The sequence below is a fragment of the Tursiops truncatus genome, chromosome 3 (genome assembly GCF_011762595.2).
Source record: "Tursiops truncatus isolate mTurTru1 chromosome 3, mTurTru1.mat.Y, whole genome shotgun sequence".
NCBI lineage: Eukaryota > Metazoa > Chordata > Mammalia > Artiodactyla > Delphinidae > Tursiops > Tursiops truncatus.
In genome coordinates this window covers 56828779-56836967 of record NC_047036.1, presented here as the reverse complement: position 1 = coordinate 56836967, position 8189 = coordinate 56828779, and the positions used below count along the sequence as shown (strand labels likewise).

The window sequence follows — 8189 nt, the reverse complement described above, 5'->3', positions numbered from 1 at the left end:
GACGGCTGTGTAAACTGTTCACAGAACGCGGCATAGCTATCATGTACCTTAACAGGCAAATTTAGATACTAAAAACAATGCACAAATTTACTATTCATATGTGCACAGAAACATCAAGTTATTCTATCACTGGGCAGTTGTATTAAATCCATTTAAAACTGTTCACTTGTCTTTCTTGAATTGTTTAATGAAGCTCTTCAAAAGGTAACATAAAGCTAGAAAAGGAATACATAAAATTTAAACTGTCAGAGCAAGATGGCTATAATATGCACAGAAATGAATTAGATCAGTAACTGGCACAAAAACTTTAAGGTTCTTAGTGTAAGAATTTTTCCGGTATCACTTTTGCCAATGATTTAGATTCTGTTGAATTTCTAAACTGTAACTTGCAAATTGTGTTGAACTGAACACTGGAGATCTATGCGGATGTTTCGGGAGTTTCTTTTACGCCAACACAAGACTGAGACTAAGGACAAGATGACAGTCGCTGCTTCTGTATTCACCATAGCAATGTTAAGTTCAAGCTCAGAGCTGTGGAATTCAACTGCTGTTAATAGTTTTCCAATCATTCCTAAACAATCACATGTAATGCTAATGACTGGAGTCAGGTTGATTATGAACTCACAAGATTAAAAACACCAGTCTGTTCAAAAATAGGTATAAAGTGAAAACATCTTAAAAGTCTGTACTTTAATTTCATTAAAATGTTAAAGACTTACAAAAGATTTTTAGCTACAGGCACATTCTAAGATTGCTGCAGCAAATCAGAATCATGAATAACTAATGATTAGGCTGGTTTTGATTATCTTCTTCCACAACCTAGATCCTAAACCCTGGAATCTTAAACTATTTCTTGATGACGTGCTTCAGAACATGATACTCAGGTGTCATTTTCCCCCTCCTCTCCAACCCAAGTGAGGTATCCCAAATGTTCTCATGTGCAGGTAACGAAAGGGAAAAAAACCCCAAGTCTCATTTCCCTTGAAAGTTTTCTGGGTTGCACTAATCTCAGGCACTTTCCTTGTTGTAAATCCCCCACCCCCCCAAAAAAGAGTACTTGACAGTTCTGCACACACTTCCTCTGAAGTATATTAATACATTTAATTTTAATTAGTAACATGCAACTATAATAATGGATTACAACCTGAAGAGGAAACTACTACTTTTGTAAATATTTCCAAAATTACAAGTCTTATTTTTTTGAAGGATGACCAGAAAGCCTTAATAGGCCACAGGTTCATACACATTCATGCAATCTACCCTTTCAATGTTTTATTCATGACTTCACTTAGTTTTAACTCCTTTTTTTGCAGAGCAGTATCTTTTTCCTCTCACCAGAAGCTGAACCTAGAATCAACTGTTTAGAAATACATAACAGGATTAAAATGTGGGGAAAACAGGTTTTTTTTTTTTTACTACACTATACAACTAAGAAAATACTCAATTAAAAAAAACAGATGATGTCAAACAAGAGTCCACTAAAGTGTAAGCTAAAAAACCCTCTCAAAACAAACAAACAATAAAACAAAACAAAGAACAAGACAACAAGACGACCTATCTGGACCCAAAATGGGATGGGGGAACAGGGGGGAAGAAAGCTCATTTCCTTCCATTAAAAATCAGAGTGAAACATCTATAGTTAAACAACTTTATTAACATAGTCAAGCAGTGATTAACATTCACATCTATTATGTCACATCATACAAATGTAAATACAAAATTACTACAGTACAATATATATTCTCTGCATGATCCAAAATATTTGGTGGCCCCAAAAAACTCTCTTTAAAATTCAGCAGCTTATCAAAAATTAAAACCGTATTCTATTTAAAATGAAGATCTGTTAGCACAGAGTTTGACTTCAAGAAATATCAATTTAGTACAGTTTGAGAAGTTGCAGGAGGATGTTTGAAGGACACATTCTAACATAGTGTGGCAGGTACAGGAAACATCAGATTTAAAGCTTTTAAGCATAACTCATACAACCTAAGTTGTCAGCAGAAAGATCCAGTTATTTATAACTAAAGCTAAAACTACTAAATTATTGCACCCAATATTAACATGAATATTAAGTGTAAAACTGTTTTATAATATGAAGTCATCAACCACGTTTAAACATCTCTTCTCACAGATGATAATCTATTAAGCAAAATTACTTACACAGTATTGCCTTATTATTATCTCCATAAAATTCATCCAATCTTAATTTGGTTATATATCCACAGAGGAAAAACAACAATGAAGCAATATGGGGAAAGTACAGCAGAACCCCTTTATGAGGCTGGTATTAGGAGGGAACCAACACTGCCTTATAGGCTAACCATGTTACAGTAAGCTTTTAGGAAGATAACTGAACTTGCAAAATAGCTAACTGTGAATAATACCAAGCCATAGTTAAGGGGATTCTATAGTAGATGAACAAAAATTGTAATAAACGGGAAAATCCTATTTTCCTAATTAGTGATATAATGCTTGGCAAATAGATTTGGTTTGACTTTAAAATGTACAAGAGGTGAAAAAAATAATCACCATTTTAACTTCCCTCAAAATCATGCATACATTAAAAAAAAATAAAAACAATACATTCTGGGATACAAATCACAATAAACAGTTGCTATAATTTAAATGTATACCTTAAAATTAATAAGCATAATAATTAGGCATAAAGATAAAGAATCCTCTACATATAATACCAATGGGGGAAGATCTATATAAGACTGAAAAAATTAGTCACAAGTCACCTGGAAAGTGTACAAGTGAATGAAACTTTCACGTAAAATTGAATTTTTAAGAGGCATTAGAAATATCTCCATATTTAATACAGTATGACTAGGTACTAAGTAGGTATGCAATGCTCTTGCATGGTATTATTACTAGATAATATTGTTACACAGCTCTTTATTGATCTGATTTTTAATCTAGATTTTAGGCCCTTAATCTGAAGACCACAGTTTTCATCAAGATTTCAATGCCTACATTTCAGTAACAGTACTAGTAGCGACAGTTAAATGTTTTCCCCCCTGTATTACTCGCAAAAATAATTCAATAAGCAAAGCTGTGTGTAAAGTACTACTAAAGGAAGGACTTAAATTGCAGTTATGCACGATACACTCTTCTCTTGGGAAGAATGTTTTTGCACCGTTATCTGTTAATACATTCAATATGAATAATATAGGTTAACTATATGAAGCAAAAAATCCCACTTTTTTCTTTATGGCAAAGGATTTAAATTAAATTTAGACTAAAAGGTTTAAGACATAGTTTAATTCTGGCATTTCAGCTATGCAGGGTAATTTAATATATGACAGAAAAAATTTCCACTTTCCTATCTTAAGAGTTTGGAGAAAAGGAGAACCAAATTGAATTCTCGCCAGGAAGGACTTATACCACCACAGTCTGCAAGAATTAAGGATTGGAAAATCAGACTAAATGGAAAGATTCTTCATGAAATACACTAAAAAAAACAAAGACTGTAAGTATGATGACTCTTTATAAGCATATGTCACCAAAGCAAGAAGGATACAAGAGTATTCACCTGAGATAAAACTTGTATCTGAATATTTAATAACTGAGTAGACAAAGCATTTCAATAGAGGAAAGTCAGTTGAAATTATTTTAAAATATACATCTGATCCTATTTTACAATATATGCAATTTAAGCAATTCAGGTCAATGAAAAAGTCTTAACAAAAAAAATCACAGTGTTTATCAATATGTTAATTACAAAATGTATGCTACTTATTTTGTTTTTAAGATGTAATGGCTTGGTTAAGTGTTTTAAAATCTATTCTTCTGAAATCCAACCTACATAACAAAATCAAGTAGCAGTATAATGTAAAGCATCAGAACTGGCTCTTAAAGATTATTTACATGTTGATTATTTGGAAAATAACCAACCAAAAAATATAAAAAAGTGATTTCTTTTTTACACAGTATGAAGTTATTAAAGAGATTAGACAATACAAAAAGCAAAATTCTTTCCTGAATAAATGAATATCTGTGGCACTAAGTTCACTTACTAATGGACTGTAACACGGAACTGCTAAACATGCATTTAAATTATATTAAATACACTTTCTGTTTCCAACTTAGGTTGATCAGCAGCTTTTGTTCTGTTAGAATCCTTCAAAGAGAGAAGCTCAAACAGGAAAAAGAAGGCATATATAAAACAGTAAACACTGACCTCCTGAGGTTCCTACAACATAAAAATATTCAAGTAGAAAATCTACATCACTTAGCAGCGGCTATTTCTGTAGTTGGGCACACTAACAGCACTTTAGTGTGTAAGGAGCAGATGAAGTAAGCCGTGCTTTTAAGCATGCCAAGAGGCAGAAACACTGGAATGTAACAAAGACAAACTCACAATTTCATAGACATTCAGTCAACATTCAAAACTACTAAGACTACACCACAAGAATTAAGTTGCTTTATATATATATCCCATGATGTATTAAGTTTTATCAGAATGCTAAATCAGAGCTTACCTCAAAAGATAACTTAAATGGCTTCTGCAAATTCCTATGTTATACTATGTATCTGAAATATAATTCGGAAGAAACTATAACCTCAAGGGGGAAAAAACCCCCAAAAAACCCAACCCCATCTCAGGCTGTCAGTCATATTTATTTATATTTTGCATTTTAAAATTATATTTCCTTTTAATTTAAAAACACGTTAAGTGACTACAAAAGGGCACATTCTTATGTTACATATCTGCTTAATTAGAAATTAATTTTTCAATCCAATAGGTAACAACAATGCTTTTCAGTCAATAGAGAATTGGCAATCACAGGTCCAGATAATTTTACTGAAGGTTGTTTTTGTACGTTCATTTTAAAGTGTCCAGGAGAATTCTGAATTTAAATTTCTTTCAATTTAAAATGTTTACTACTTATTCCAGAATATTAAAATATCTCCCATATTAAATTCTAAAATGTTTTGGAAAACTACAGTATATCACTAGAATTTAAGGATAAAACAGCCACCGTAATCAGGTTTTAAAGACTAACTAGGAAGCAAATTTTGAGCTCCCAGTGAGGCAATGGTACTAGAAAGCAAAATGCTACATACCCTTTGGATCCAACTTACAATTTTAAAAAAACTGTACAGTAAAAATATGATTTAATTTCAGGCTCTACAGACTGAAATTTGCAAAGCCAAAGTAGAGGAAAGAAGGTGAAAGAACATGTTAAAAAAAAAAAACACACACACACACAACAAAAACCTTTCTGCATGCTACCATGCATCTGAAATTTTTTGAAATGGTATTCATAAATTCACACACATACAGCTCAAACTTCAGTGCAATGGCTGTATCATTCAACACCTTTAGAGGAACAGAACCATGCAAAGAGGAGCAACTGCTTACAAAAACGGTTATTCAGTATTTATTCTGCAATGCGAAGGTGACGAACTAAAATATAAAAAGGTTGTTATGGCTTAACATTTCTGTTGCAGATTAAATATGCAGCATTGAAAAATGGAAAGGTGTGGCTTCATCTCTGACCAGCAGAGCTAAAAAGAAAAATCTCTCCATTTTCCTTCATCATCATGGGATACACTGTTCAGGCAATCCAAATTAATAAAGACTTGCACTTTCATATGGACACAAGATCAAGTGTACCAGTTAGGTTTTCACATTCACAGTATATAAGAAAATACACATGGAAGGAAAAGTAAAGGGTTAACTTAACAAGGATTTATTCACAGGAATACATGTAAGTAGAGAAAAATAACAGAAAAGCTAAACAAATGAAATGAAGAGGATCCAAACCAACTTTCACTCTGTAGCTTTTTACTTGCACCCTGTGTGCATATATCTAGGGCACAGAGGGCCACCAACATGCGCCAATACAGTGTAGGAACCCTGCATTACATCCATTAACTTAAACATATCTTTAAGATCATGCTTTGAACAAAAAAAGAAAGCTTAGAAGGCAATATGTTGAGTGGGAATAAACATTGAAATATAGCAATCATGTCTTCAACTTCTACAATTGTCTTTATGTGCCAACTAACATTTATGCAGCCTCTTACAGATCCTTTACCATGTAATTTAAGTTTTAGAAGTTTTGATAAAATCACTAGTAGTATATAACCATGCAGAAAGCACATCACACTGACAGCACAGAGGCAAAGATTTTGCACAGGTATATCAGCTTTCCACATTGTGCAGGTTACACACAATACAATATCAATCTTATTCCTAACAGATCCTAAAAAAGATATTTCAAGGCCTAGCTGTAAACTACAGTACTTTATATCTATATTCTTAATAAAAATAAAATCCACAAATCTTAAAAAGGAATTTTAAATGCAGGGCTATATTGAACTGGTAAACTGCAACACAAACTGGCGCAACAGAGGTAACTGAATACCAATCTCACTCTATGTGATGCAAGCATGCTACTCTCCCACTAATTTAAAGTACTTTCAATCACTATGAGCCAGAATGCATGCCTGAACCTTAAACTGCACTTTAAAAATAACATCTTGGCCTAGAAATTAAATCTAATGAAGTACAACCATCAAATTATATCCACTACATTAATGTCTTAATGCAAAATCAAGATGTCAATCTTTAGTTTGATATGTCCAACCCCATTTATTCCTCCCTCCCTGCCCACCCCACAAAGGTAAAAGGAGTGACTCATTTGGCATTTCACAGGGTGCTTCATTGTTTATATTTGTTTTGTTTTATTTCCAACTTTTTGGGGTACCTTAAATTGTAACTTCCAAGAACCTGCTTCTACTATTATGGGTAGGCAAGCTGATTTTAACTCTTATTAGCTTTCATTTGTGTAGTTCTTCATCAGCATGCAAAAACAAGTCCCCATCAATGTGGGAAATTTTATAAAAACCTTTAAATAAAAAAAAAAAAAAAAAAAAACCCTCAAAACTTACTGTCTTCTAATCCTCATTCTTAGGTTTCCTTTATTGTGCGCTATAGAATTTTTCCTCTTTCTCATCCCTATGCATCATTTATATGGTTCTTGTTTTGGTACAATTCCCCATAATATTCCAGAATGTACTGTTTTGTGAGTAGATTGAATAGCTTTTTCTTTTTTTTTTTTTGCTTCTTCACATCCAGTGCAGAGTTGTAATTGGAGACAGATTTCCACCCACAAAGGCTCCAGATGTTAAAACGTTTCCCAACAGCGACTTAATACAGTGACGGCAACACCTCCCTCCCGCCCCTCCCAGTAGGGTTGGGATTGTACTGTATTCCCTACTGGTTTACCCTTCCCCCCTGTAAAGGGTAACATTTTCCCTGGGTGCAGAGGCTCCCTCATAGTCTCCAAGACTGAAGGACCTGTAAGAAAACAAAAACAATTTTATACGTAAAACTGTTTTTCTTTTAAAGCCAGTGGAACACAAAATTAATCAAGTAGCAATGCCATCTCTACCTAAAGAAAATGAGAAACTGTACAAATTGCCTATGATCACACTTGTCAATGAGAACCATGTTGCTCCCTTCTCCTGCAGCTCTCAACTGTCACCTGCATCAGATACGAAAAGTGACGCCTAGCTGGGGACATGCACAGAGAGGTGTGCAGCGCTTTATACAGATGAAATATAGATGAAATATGCCTTGTAGATTGCCATCAGTCTAATTACCTATCCTCATTCACACAATGGGTCCCGATGGGAGCTGATTATTTCTTATATAACAAGTGGCCTTGCTTTCGTCAAAATTAAGTTAGCACTTTCTTTAGGACAATCACTTTCCTTAGTGAGAATTAAAACATTATCATTTTGGCCAGTATTCCCAATGTTAAGCAAAAAGAAAGAGCGTGACTTATTTTACTCAGTCATGTCCTATACTCTCAGGCCTCTTGATTTTCCTGATAAAGACTTTTTCAATGCTAGCACAGTTTTAATTACGAGAAGATTAAGAAATAAAGGTAGATTACTGGGAGACTGTAACTAGTACCTGATAGTTGTCCTTTCACAACAAAACTTTTAACTACTCCTGCGAAACTTTGGACATTTATGAAGGTCACCACAGTTAATTCATAGCTGGTGAAATGACACAGACCACATAGGGTTTATTAATCAGATTTATTAACCCGAAAGTGCTCAAGACTCAGCCCACTGTTGAATAATTTAGCCCTTGATGCTAAAAGTTATTTCTCATCTACTGCATTCTCATGATTTAACGTAAAGTGAATCAAGCACTTCTCTAAAAT

At 33.7% G+C, this 8189-nt stretch overlaps 1 protein-coding gene across 6 annotated transcripts in view; it reads right to left on the bottom strand.

Annotated features, from left to right (window-relative positions):
• Positions 1–1634: 1634 nt before the first annotated feature.
• The window catches only part of TNPO1 (transportin 1), an 89559-nt gene continuing 83004 nt past the window's right edge, over positions 1635–8189 (bottom strand). For all 6 annotated transcript variants that reach the window (XM_019929872.3, XM_019929874.3, XM_019929873.3 and 3 more), the window contains one exon: positions 1635–7312. The gene's annotated coding sequence lies outside the window, so the exon portion shown is untranslated. The remainder of the gene's footprint in view (positions 7313–8189) is intronic.